Here is a 14,101-nt window from a genome sequence, read left to right as displayed (position 1 = left end):
AGGTCAAGGAGCCGGCCAGTGGAAACACCCAGAGGTCGGAGGAGTGATGTGTCCTGGGTGTCTGACAGGCAAATTAGCAAAAAGGTGACTCCTGGGCTGTGGCCAGGGAAGGCACTGTGGGGTCTAATCCTGAAGTATTATGTGTGATAGAGCCATGGGGGCATGGCTGGCTGCCAAGATTAGACTTTAGTATTGAGAACAGAGGAATAATGTGGTGAGAGTATGTCAATGTTTTTGAAACTGGATAAATGTATTGAGTAGAAGAATGTTTTAGGACTGAAGGATAGCTAAAACAATTTGTCATGGAATATTATTCATCCATTTAGCAAACGCTGATTGAGTGCCAGCCGTATGCCAGTCACCACTCAGGGCTGCGAAGATTCACCATGAAACAGGCGCAGGCATGAGACAGAGCTTATGATCTGGAGAAGAGAGACAGGCAATGAATACACAATAAGCAAATAAGGAACAATTCAACAGGCAGGCTGATCATTTCAGATAATGAATGAGGGAGAGCTGGAGAGCCAGAGAAGACAGCAGTGACAGTCCAGGTAACGGAGAGGCTCATCAGCCACAGCAAGGGATTTGGATTTTATTCCAAACGCAATAGGAAGTGATAGGCGGGTGTTAAGCAGAAGAGAGGCAGGGTCTGATACAAAAAAATATATCATATGGCTTGTTCAGTGAAGGATGGGTTTTGGAGGGCTCCGGGGACAGAGGAAGTAGGAAGATTAGTTGGGGAATGACATAGTACATAATCCAGGGCAGAGATGATGGTGGGGTGGCAAGGCGTGGAATGCAGGGTGAGTTCTAGAAGTAGAGACCACAGGACTTACCCTTTGGGAAAAAAGGAAAGAAAATAATCTTAGATAAGTCAGATTGGACCCAGAGCTATCAAGTGATTAGTGGTACCAATTTATTAGATTTGGAGACCTGAAGAGAAGTATGTTTTCATGGGGAAGACTTAACACCTTTGTTTAAATATGATACACCTGGCTATTAGAAAGTATACTGACAAAGTAGCTGGACATGGTGATTCACACCTGTAATCCCAAACTTTGGGAGGCTGAGGTCAGGAGTTCAAGGCCAGCCTAGGCAACATAGCAAGATCCCATCTCTACCAAAAAAGTAGCCAGGTGTGGTGGGGAACACATATCCCAAGCTGCTCAGGAGGCTGAAGGAAGAAAGAATATTCTTGTTATACCATCATGTAAAAATGTAGAAAACATAATTACATATACATATGTTAAGGAAACAGGATGTTTATTGCTAATGCTTATTTTTGTGGGTGAATGTTATAGTAAATACTTTTTCATTATAATTTCTGTATTCTCTAAATTTTTACAGTAAACAGTATTACGTTTTTGAGCTAAAAAATACATTTGAGTCATCACAGGAAAATGTAATTTTGCCTCATTCTCACTCTTAATTGCTGTAATTCCACGTTAGACTCTTTCCTAGGGAATTCAAGAAAAACAATCCTAAAAGATAAAATAATAAAGAGTAAGTAGAAACATTAAAATAGATAATAAATGAGACAACACTAGATAAATACTCTGAAAAATACTTACGTGACAGGCCTGAAATCATCCTAGTGCTTTAGAGAAAAACAAGATATCAGGGGTAAAAGGGAGGTAAATTCTTAGTTTCTCATCATCATCTACAAATATGCCACCTAATAGTGATGTCTTGAATAAGACACAATGAAGATCTCCTAGGACAGAACCACCTGACTAGATCCCTATTGCAGCTATCAGTTATCATAAGTTAAAAGAGATTCTTAATGCTGACCTCAACCTCCTTTTCAACAAGGATCCCGACAGCTGTTATCGATCCATCATTGCTTAAGTTGAAGGACCTCCGTTCTTGTTAACAAGCCTTAACTGTGTTCCATCTCAGATGTTGGAGTTATAATATTTAAATCATCTGAGAATTCCTGTTTCCTTTGGGAGCTAATGTATACTGTTCTACCACTTCTACTCTCAGGTACTTAATTCTTTCTAACACGGCACTCTTGTTTTCCAGATGGAAATGAAAAAACTAAAGAACAGTACTCTGCAAATGATCTAGCATGATGGTAAGAGAGAGTGAGAGAGGCCAACTCTGGCTAAATAAAACAGATTTCAATGTGTCTTTTTACATAATAAAATAAGTTCGGAGAAGCTCTTGCAATTATGAAATATTATTTACATGTTTAGCAAATCCAGATAAAGAACTTTTCAAAACTCTATGGGAAGCAGCAGAGTCAAGTTGCAGGAGCTAGAAGACGGTCATTTGAATGGTCTTTATTCTTCTACCAGTTGAAGGAGGTTGGAAGATGAATCTTGCTGAACTTCAGCATGTGTGAAATGAATTTGGAGCTACCTGAGTATTCCATCTTACAATGCTGATAAAAGAACCAAATGAAACAGCATGTAGTGAACAATTTTGTAAGTCCTAAGTAAATACACAAATATAATGTGGAGTATAATCATAGCTTTAGGAAGCATTGGCTGTTATTAGAAGCCTCTATAATGGCAGTAAAGCAAGTTGATGGGCTTTCTGAGAATAAATCTCCTGAAAAGTTGTTTCTTCTTTTCCTTCTCTTTTCCTCTTCTTCTCTTCTTCACTATTTCTTAATTTCCAATTTAGATCATGGGATACATTATAATTTTTGTATCTCAGTAAAGCATTTTTGGTCTGATGACTAAGAAATGTTTAACTCTAGGTTGGGAAAACCAATGATCCTGAAACACTACCTTCTCTTTTAAGCCCTTTCTAATTGTCCTAAAAATGTAATTGTGTTCGTGCTTTTCTGAATTTTTATACCAATTTTTTTGTAGCTCTATTTACCATGTTCTTAATTTGCCTTCTTTCCAGTTTTCCTCCCACTAGAATTTTGGTTCTTTGAATAGAGATACTCAGTCTAACTCATTTTCCTATATCTTCAGTGACAAACACAAAATGGGAGCTAAATGTAAAAGTATTCAATTCATTTTTTAAAACATTGTCAGGCGCCTACTATCTGCTCAGCTCTCTGCACGTGGAGTAGAAATAAGTGGCTCCATTTGAAACTACACTCAAATATTCTCATAAAGAGAAGATTTATAAGAAAGAATTAAAGAGTTTCCTAAATTACTATGTAATTGAAGTTTACATCTTTTCAAAAATGAAAACAAAATTCTATGGACCAACACTTATTTCAAATAACCAGCAGCACCCAGTTGTGGCTCAAAGAGAAGGATGCTGCCTTATACGTCTACCAAGCCCACATCATTAGTATCAGGAATGCAGTGGCTTTTCATGGGAGTTTAGAGTTTGACCTGACCCTCCCTGGTCTTCTATGCTAGGTCCCTTTGAGGATATCGGTTAAGGGACAATCTTCTCTTTGGAAGGCAGGAAGCAGCAGTGAGAAAAATGGCAACTGTCTAAAACTATGTATCAAGACTCCCAAAGGAATTCCCAAACTAGTAATGTTTCTCCTACTTTCCCCCTGGTTTCCAGGTGGTACTAAGGAGCTGTCCAATCTTCCATATCAGCATAGGTTTTTTTCCAAACCTGTCTTTGCATGTCCAGGCCCTTCTATTTCTTCCAGTCTCCCAGCTCCCGGGCTGATTGAAGAGCTGTTGCTCTGCTTCCTTGGTGCCCAGTTCATCCTCTGTCATCAATTTGCCCCACAGAATAGCAATGATCAGGCTTAGCCTTGAACCTTGAAATCTGGGAAGAAGTCTGTTCCTCTCCCCAGAGTTTAGCATGCATCCTGTGTCATGTGTGTACTAAGTGCTCAAGGCATATTTGTTGAATAAATAAATTCTAGCGACCAGAAATAGTCTGTTCTTCCCTTTCTATACTCACGCTTTACTTTTATGCCACTTTCTTAAATCTTAGCCCTTTTAAACTGACACTAGACTGTAGTCTACCTGATATCAGCATCCTGTTTTATATATCCAGCTGAAGAGAAAGTTGTCTGAGCATAGATTCCAGGTCTCTTTAATTTTTAACCTTTAAAAACTTAATCTTTTCCTCAACAAAACACTGTTGAGCTTTTTTCACATGCCAGAAATATATAAAAGTTTGAGAAGCTGGTAGATAAGATAGACACAGAGTTCCTGCCCTCAAGGACTATGAGGTCTGCTAGAAGAGACCAGCCTCTAAAATATAACATGAAGATTCTGTAGTGAGATGCAAGCAGGATTCTGTGGGAGCACCACATCTTGCATTCATTCATTCGTTGTTTCTACAGAGCCGAAATTTTGTCCCTGGTGTCAAATAGCTGTGATACAAAAAGTTTGGCATACTCTTTGCCTTCGAGGTGTTTAAAAGAAAGTAGTGGAGCTAAGAGCTTACCCGAATGATTATTTGATGACATTTAACGTATTTTAATGCTAAACATGTGCACCCATTGTTATGGGATGCCAAAGAAGGAATGAAGGAAAATACTTGAGTTTAAGGTTTTAAGAGAAGAATGGATTTACCAGGGAGTCCCTGGTGGGCCAGATCATGAATGCTGGTGAGCCTTCCTAAAGGGTTTAAGACATTATCCTTTGAGCAACTGGGAGGCACTGATGGTTTTTAAGAGGGGAAATGACATGATCTGATTTGTGTTTCAGATAGATGGCTCTGCTAGGAGAGTAAGATAGATGGGTTGAGGGGAGAGAAACCCACAAGAGTGACAACAGTTGGAAGGGGCTGCAATTGTCCAAGCTTCCAATAAGAATTTGTTTTTCAAGAGACCAACATCAGAAGACCCCGGTGTGCCTTGAGGCCCCTGAGAAAGGAGCAAGCGTGTCAGGGTGTCAGGTGCTTGGCAGGAGAGAGACAGCATTGCCCTGGTCGACCCTTTGTGCCTGCCATCCCACAGAGGAAGCCCCCAAAGTTCAGGCAAGCTCCACGCCCATAAGGCACTTTATTGATGTCCCTTTCCAAACATAAGACATAGTCCAAGGCCGGGCGCGGTGGCTCATGCCTGTAATCCCAGCACTTTGGAAGGCCGAGGCGGGTGGATCACCTGAGGTCAGGAGTTCGAGACCAGCCTGGCCAACATGGTGAAACCCCATCTCTACTAAAAATACACACACACACACACACACACACACACACACAAAGACGTAGTCCAAAATTCCAGGATGATTGGATACATTTGTAAATATAATCAAAATATGTTTTTACTTGGTTTTCAGGATGGAATTGGAAATATCATGCTCAAGGGGATTGCGGGGTAGAAATTCATCTGTTCTTTATTCTGTCTCTTTTTTTCTGGTTCCAGACCAATCAGCTTAGAATGAGGGACAGTTAGAACCGGATTATGCAGCCACTTTAGTTACTACGGGACTTGGGCCATAGCAAAAATATGTACCCCAGACTAGACATGCTCCATAGCTTAGAACTAGGACACATGTGGCTATTAGAAAGAGAGAATACTTTTCTTCCAATCAGATCTAGAAATAATTTCAGAGGAGACTGGATAGCTCAGATGTCTTGAGAATTGTTTTACTTGTCCAAAGTATGTGTTACTATGAGGCTTATTCTGACCTCTCAGAACCATTCCAAGCCCACCTTGAGGCCCACTCTCAGAATAATATGATCCAGCCCCCTCAGGCTTCCCTATACCATGGTCTTCACGATATCAGAAGCCAAAGAGGTCATGGGTATGACTTTGACACCTGGAGGTTGGTACATTTACATTGATAAACCTAATTCCTTGTGAGAAGCTAGATGAGTTAACATGAATGACAATAGCAAAGCAAACAAACAAAAAGCAAACAGCATGCATATGGCAGCAGTTCTGCCAAGTGCTCCTCGTGGATAATTGTATCGATTTTTCACAGCAATGTTCAAAGATTGTAACTGCCATCCTCCCCCTTTTTACAAAGGAGGATACTGAGGACTAGAAACATTCATGATCTTCCCAAGGTTATCAGCCAGTAATTTACTGAAGGAGCCCAGGATGAGAACACAGGTGCTCTGACTCCACAACAGCTAGGCTGTGAGGTGAAGTTACTGTTTACAGAGAAGTTATGTCACTTCGGTTGTAGCTAGTTGAACTTTTGTTGGGAGTTGAAACTTACAGTGATAGAAGGAGGAAACCAAGACACATGACTGTGAGAGAAACATCTCCTGCTCTTCATTTAGCTTCGTTATGTTAACATGTGGTTGCAAGGCAAAGTACTGGTAATGCTATCAAAAATCAGTGCAGCATGCAGCCATAGATCCCAGACACTTTCATAAGAGCCATCAAATGCAATACTGATGATCAAGATTATTCCAAGTATCAAAGAAGCATCCTTTTGACAACATTCCTGAAAGCAAAACAAAAGAAAATGTTTAGAAAGCTGCAGAACCCAGTGACATTCAGGCAGCAACTTTGACCTTGGAGGTCTTCTAACTGGGCTAACACTTTATATTCGATGGCTCAGAAGTTCACTAACTTGTGTTTTGGAAAAAATGTACAAGACTTGGGATCTCGGCCTTTGTTTTTAAGCTCTAGAACTGGGGTCTGCCACCCTTTTCTGTAAGTGACCAGATAGTCATTTTGCAGGCCATGGAGACTCTGGCATGATTGCCCAGCTCTGTCTACTGCTGTAGCATGAAAGCAGCCATTTATCCTAAGGAAATAACTGGGAATGGCTCTATTCCCAGGATACTTTGTTTACACAAACATGTGGTAGGCTGGATTTGGCCTTCAGGGCATAGTTTTCCCAAACTGCTCGATAACTACATTAAGGTGGGATCAGAAAAGAAACTAGTCAGTCATTCAACAAATATTTAGTAAGTGTCCAATGTCCACTATATGTCCAGAAAAGTTTCACAGTGTAATATAAGAGACAGTATATACGAAGCTAATTACAATAACTACAAATACTATCGCTAGAGAAGTTCAAGGTGCTGAAGGCTTCTAAAGGAGAGAGCCAATAAATTCTCCTGGGAAGTTAGAGCAGATTTTATGGAGGGAGTAACATTTTCACCGGGACAAGCTGTCTCCCTTCTGCACCCTTGGAAGACATTGCTAATCTACTTCCACACTATTCTTATCCACCCCAGAGGCGGCATCAGAATCCTACTGAACACAGACTCAGGAAAACACTGCCAATCAACATTGCATTTACCAAGTGAACTGTAGTCTATTTCCACTACTCTTCTTGAAGGATGGATAGGATATCCCTAGCAAAGAAACAAGACATTAGATGTAACAGAGACATGGCTGGTGGGGAGACAGGGTGGATAGAAGGCAAGGACTGCCTGCAAAATATCATTGAAAAAGGAGCATGTACTTCAGAGCAGAGAGGTGCCAGAGGTAGTGATGGATGTGGGGGCTGTGATCAAGTTCTCTATGTAGTGTTGTGATTCTGCTTATAGTTTAGAAAAGTCTGGAGGCAATATAAAAGCCAAACGAAAAGGCAATTTGGGAGAGTAATGGAGAGCAAGAGGAACACTGTTTACAGGCTGCTATAATAATCTGTAAGAAATAACAAAGCCGGGGCATGGTGGTTCATGCCTGTAATCCCAGCACTTTAAGAGGTTGAGGCGGGTGGGTCCCTTGAACCCAGGAGTTGGAGACCAGCCTGGACAATATAGTGACACCATGTCCCTACAAAAATTTTAAAATTAGCCTGACATGGTGGGGTGCACCTGTGGTCCCAGCTACTCCGGAGGCAGAGGTGGGAGGATCGCTTGAGCCTGGGATGCACAGGTAGCAGAGACCTGAGACTGCACCAATGCACTCCAGCCTGGGTGACAAAATGAGATGCTGTCTTAATACCATTAAAAATAAAAAAATAAAAAGAAAGGAAAAAAAGAAAGAAAGGAAAAACAGAAATAGCAAAGATCTGTCCTAAGATATTGGTGATAGGGATAAAGAGGAGAAAATCTATTTTTAAAAAATCACTGAAGGCACAGAATTCCCAGTTCTTGGCTATCAAATTGGAAATGGTACTAAAAGGTAGGAAAGAGCACAGGACCATGTCGCAACCTTTGATCATGGGTATCTTCTGCCCTCCCATGACTAGATTGGCACAAGAAAGAAACACAAGCAAGCCAATACTCCTGATGTCCTGATGTGTAATGAAACCTTGAAAATCCATGCAAAGCAAAAGTTTGGAAAGAAAGAAACAGCAGCCTTGGAAGCTGGGGAAAGCCTCAGCTGATTTTAATTTTTGATTCCCGCTACTTTATACTGCAGCCACAGAATCGAATAAGACATTGCATCCCTCCCGTTAGCTCATTAGCAATGAAGGATCTGATCTTTAAAAGAAAAATTGGGAAATTTCACCACAGATGGGAATGCCTTGATTACATGGCGAGGCTGTTACTGCACAGTCAGCAACAGGTGCTGCTGTCTTTGTAGAACCCTGTGTTTCAACAGACTCGCTGAGACTCAGACATGGTTGGTGAATAACAATTCACACTGATTGCAAAACCCTGGTCTCGTTTTTCTTACAGTTTCCTCTAATATTGAGCTAGTGGAGGTGCTATTTCCCATTCCAGCTATTTTGAACTTGCACTCATGAGTATTTTTCTTCTCAGAAAGTCTTATCTCCAACCATACCTTTTTATTTCCCTGCCAATCTTATGGGCTTCAGATAATGTGCATATCTCCTTACAACAATGAGGAGAGAATATCCTTCCAGAGAAACACTGGAAACATGAGATGGTTATCTTTAATAATCTGGAAGTGCCTAATCTCACCTTTTGAAAAAAAAAGAAGCTGATAAATATCTCCATTTTTTATTTGTGGGAAGTTAGTGATAAATTCAGAGAGTGTGAGCAGATGGAGTGACACGTGACAGCCCGTTTTGTATATGTGGATGTGTGTATTGAGGGCATCTCAAGCCTTAAAAACATGAATAGAGGTTGGAGTTACATGAACCAAATACAGAGAATGCTTGATAAATTTAGGAGATATGTATTGTAGGTCTTTGTCACTTTATAGAAGCAGCTGCCAGATTGAGTAATATTGTTCTTCCTTGAAAAATACACATGAGACACAACAGCCCCCATGAATGCCCACCTCTCTTGCATTTTTAGAGAAAGAAGAATTCATTAGCAATGCACTTTTTTGGTTTTTTGTTCGTTTGTTTGTTTTTTCAGATAGAGTCTCGCTCTGTTGCTCAGGCTGGAGTGAAGTGACGTGATTTTGGCTCACTGAACCTTCGCCTTCCAGGATCAAGAGATTCTTGTACTTCAGCCTCCTGAGTAGCTGAGATTATAGGCATGCACCACCACGCCTAGCTATTTTTTTTTGTATTTTAGTAGAGACCGAGTTTCACCATGTTAGCCAGGCTCATCTTGAACTTCTGGCCTCAAGCGATCCACCCACCTCAGCCTCCCAAAGTGATGGGAATACAGGTGTGAACCACCGCACCTGGCCTGTAAAACAATTTTTTTTTTTTTTTTTTTGAGACGGAGTCTCGCTCTTGTTACCCAGGCTGGAGTGCAATGGCGCGATCTCGGCTCACCGCAACCTCCACCTCCTGGGTTCAGGCAATTCTCCTGCCTCAGCCTCCTGGGTTCAGGCAATTCTCCTGCCTCAGCCTCCTGAGTAGCTGGGATTACAGGCACGCGCCACCGTGCCCAGCTAATTTTTTTTTTGTATTAATAGAGACAGGGTTTCACAATGTTGACCAGGATGGTCTCGATCTCTCGACCTCGTGATCCACCCGCCTCGGCCTCCCAAAGTGCTGGGATTACAGGCTTGAGCCACCGCGCCCGGCCTGTAAAACAATTTTAATACTCTTATCCAGTGGAATTGAAGACATGTCTTACTCATTGACAAAAGTTCATATGTTTACTCTTGGCATTATATCCTTTCAAAGAGGTTGATGGCCATATTAACTTAAACTCTGAAAGTCTATATGTGCATAAAAACTTGCTCATCCCTCCAAAAATAAATTTTAAAGTCAGCCTTCAATATAATAATTAACAAGCAGCTCCAACACACTTTGTTAAAACTTTCAAAATGCCTTTTTATTTAATGTTTGGCTCAGTCCTTATGAGTTAATGTGATCTTGGAGAAGTTGCTAAATCTCTCCTTAATTCAATTTTTGCATTTATGAATTGATGATAATTTCAATATGTGCCTTGCAAGATTTTCAGAAGTAGAGAAAAATATCTTAAAAACGGAACTCAGTGCCTGGAAGGTAGCAAGAAAACAATAAACAGTAACTATGAAGATGTTGGTGGTGATTGCGATCTAAACAATGAAATTAATAATGTCTACAGATCTTCCCAGGCCTGGTGAACTACTTTAGCTTACTACTATCTTGTGGATATACATATGCTTTTGGAAGATACAAAGCTAAATGCTCAATGACCACCTTCCAAAAAAAATGTATAATGCTCTTGCTCTTTGCTACTTACCTTTTTTTTAATGACCTCCTTACCTCCCCATTCCCCACTTAGACCCATTAGCAGGATGTGCTGCAATATGCTGCTTGTCATCTGTTTCAAAGACACAGTGATGGGATACAGGTACACCAGATGGATAAACCTAGTGTGACTAATTATTGTGTATTTGCCTTTAATTATTATCATTTATTACCAGAGGAAAGACAATAGAGGTTTTCTGACTTAGAAGAAACTGTCGGCAGCAGGGAAGTTATTCTTGTAACATTAATGGGTACAGCTAAAGTTTTTATTCTTGGCAAAAATCAAAGCAAAGAAAAGCATATACATGTAAGGAAGGAAGGAAGGAAGGAGTGAAGGAAGGAAGGAAGGAAGAAGGAAGGAAGGAAGGAAATTTTGCTTGCTTTAATATTTAATCTAATTGGTTTTGATAAATATCTAACTATAACTTTTAAAAAAATTTTTACAGAAAATTTTAGATATTGACCCATACTACCTTTCTGGTCTTTTACAAAACAGTACTTTAAATAATTAGGCCAACAAGTGTGTTCTGATAATTGAGATTTAGAAAAGGAATTTGAACCTAGAAAGTCATCCTCAGATTTAAAAAAAATAAGAATTTGCATAAGTCTCTCTTTTCTATTTTCAGTTTTTTCATTATCATATAGTATTTTTAAAGATTTGTTTTACTCATTATTAGGTTCAATCTTAATAATGATTATTTTAAAAGCAGAAAAGGAAGGTTTTTATCCTCAAGTTAAAGAAGTGAGCTACTTAATGAGAAACTTCTAGGAGGAAAGTTGATACTTGAGTGTCTTTTTTTCTTTTCTTTCTTCTTTCTTTTTTTTTTTTTTTTTTTTGAGATAATCTCACTAGATTGTCCAGGCTGGAGTGCAGTGGCACAATCTTGGCTTACTGCTACCTCCAACTCCCAGCTTCAAGTGATTATCCTGCCTCAGCCTCCCTGGTAGCTGGGATTACAGGCCCCCGCCACCAAGCACAGTTAATTTTTCTATTTTTAGTAGAGATGGGGTTTCGCCACGTTGGCCATGCTGGTCTGGAACTCCTGACCTCAAGTGATCTGCCCACCTCAGCTTCCCAAAGTGCAGGCATGAGCCACCATGCCCAGCCTCAAGTAAACTTTTTATTTAGATATGCATACACATTATAATGGAGCTTAAAATTAACATACAGGATTTGATATAGTGACATGCCCAAACCCCAAGATAGCTACAACTCCTCTGATATTGGGTAATGAACTGGAAGAAATTTAGATGACAAAATAATACTGTGTAATAAGATAAAACTTGCATTTCATTAAGAGATTTATTTTCCTTCAATTTCATAGTCTATTTTAGATAAATACCTGTGTAGTTGAGTATTTGGTGTTCTCATTTGGTGAAATAAGAACAGAAATAGTAACAATGAATTCTCTAACAATAAGTTTTAGTTAATGCTAATCTTTCAATAGACTTTGAGTCTATATTTTTCCCTGTTCTAGAGCCTGAAATCATATGGCTATAAGTGTAAAAAGACATTTGGGAGTTTGCAATAGAGAAAAATAGAGAAGTAGGTGGTAAAGCTGGAATAGCTGCTTTTGAAATGAAATTTTAGGAGTATAATATGTTTTGACTCTGTGTCCCCACCCAAATCTCATCTAGAATTATAATCCCCATGTGTCCAGGGAGGGACCTGCAATCCCCATGTGTTGAGGGAGGAAGGTGATTGGGTCATGGGGGCGATATTTCCCATGCTCTTCTCATGACAGTGAGTTCTCATAAGATCTGATGGTTTTATCACTGATTGATAGGTCCTCCTTCACATGCATGCCCTTGCGCCTGCCGTCTTGTGAAAAAAGTGCCTGCTTCTCCTTCCACATCTGTCATGATTGTAAGTTTCCTGAGGCCTCCCCAGCCATGTAGAACTGTGAGTCAACTAAACTTATTTCTTTTATAAATTACCCAGTCTTTGATATTTCTTTATAGCAGCATGAAAATGGACTAATACAAAATAAAAGAAGAAGTTGAGAAGAAGTGCAGTCAGCCATGGAACTACCCAACATTTTACTGGGTAGAAGGGAGACAAGCCCTGTACTAAGAGTGGATTTGTGCCCATAATGGCAGAGGAACATTTTTTCCATAACAAATGTGCAGTGAACATTTTATTTTCATCTCCCAACACAATTTTCTACTTTTTAAAACTCCTTTATTTTCTCTTCTTCCTCAGTAAAAATGGTCTTCTCTTAGTCAAGGAGAATAATTTGAATAGTAACTACTAAATATTTTTGTTTTTTTGGAGATGGACTTTCACTCTTGTTGCCCAGGCTGGAGTGCAATGGTGTGATCTTCATTCACTGCAACCTCCGCCTCCTGGGTTCAAGCAATTCTTCTGCCTCAGCTTACCAAGTAGCTAGGACTACAAGCACACACCACCACATCTGGCTAATTTTTTTGGAATTTTAATAGAGATGAGGTTTTGCCATGTTGGCCAGGCTGGTCTCAAACTCCTAACCTCAGGTGATCCACCTGCCTTGGCCTCCCAAAGTGCTGGGATTACAGGTGGGAGCCACTGCACCCAGGCAATAACTAACAATTATAACTGGAATCTCTTGCCTAAAATATGAATCTTGAGTAGATCAATGAAAGGGTTGAAAACAGTTGAGTTTTATTACACTCTGGTCCCAACTGAACTGTTACAGCTTTAAGACCCTGACTGTGTTTCTTGCTTCCTGGCCTCTGAAGCTGTGTTGTGTCACAGCGATGTATATGTCTTCTTGTAACAGCAGCAACATCTGAGTTCTACTTGCCTCTTCAAAATTCCTTTGAGTTCCTGATAACCTTTCAATAAATTTCTTTCCCTTTGGTTACTTAGAATTGGCTTCTTGCAATCAAAGCAATGTTACTGATAATACTGCACAATAGTGTATAGATAAACAATAATAATAATAAAGTTACCCATTATGTTTTTCTATCTCAAGCATCTAAGTTACCTTGCTCCTCTGTAATCCAAGATGTGAAAGTCTACAAAGACTTTGAAGTTGATTCGGACATCAGATGTAGTAGTATTATAAGTCTTGTACATCACTCTATAGTTGTCATGCCACAACTGCTTAAAATCTGCTGTTGTATTTTGAAACCATATATAAAGCTGTAACATGATTGATTCTAAACCAGTATTTGAATATTATAAATTAAAAGAAAACATATAGATACTAATCAATCACTGTGACAGAAATGTCTACCATTCTCTTCTTCTCTCCTTCCAGCATAGCGCTTCTCCATCTGTTTGCATTTAGGTGTGTCCATTGACTTGCTGTGACAAATGACATGTGAGGGAAGAGATACATGAGTTCTTTGTGTGAAAGCATTTAATTGTTGGTGCCTAACTCTCCAAGTCTTTCATCTCATTGCTATAACAATGGGAAATTTCCAGTGTTGGAGGCTCTATTTGCCCGAGTCCTCTAATGACTTTGTGAAAACACCTAAAGATGAACATATTAGATGACTGAGAAATAAATCACAGACTTAAGCCACTTATATGCATTGCTTGTATTGGAGCAAAACCTAGCCTGCCCTAACTAATACACCTGTCATAACTGAGTAAAGATCAGATGGGTAGTTAGGTGAGAACTAAGTTTCTTTCTTTCTTTTTTTGTTGAGTTGGAGTCTCGCTCTGTTACCAGGCTAGAGTACAGTGGTGTAATCTCTGCTCACTGCAACCTCTTCCTCGCGAGTTACAGCAATTCTCCTGCCTCAGCTTCCTGAGTAGCTAAGACTATAGG

The sequence above is a fragment of the Aotus nancymaae genome, unplaced genomic scaffold (genome assembly GCF_030222135.1).
Source record: "Aotus nancymaae isolate 86718 unplaced genomic scaffold, 86718_ANA_hifiasm-v0.15.2.pri h1tg000014l, whole genome shotgun sequence".
Classification (NCBI taxonomy): domain Eukaryota; kingdom Metazoa; phylum Chordata; class Mammalia; order Primates; family Aotidae; genus Aotus; species Aotus nancymaae.
The sequence above is the reverse complement of the archived record's forward strand: the minus strand, read 5'-3'. Positions refer to the sequence as shown.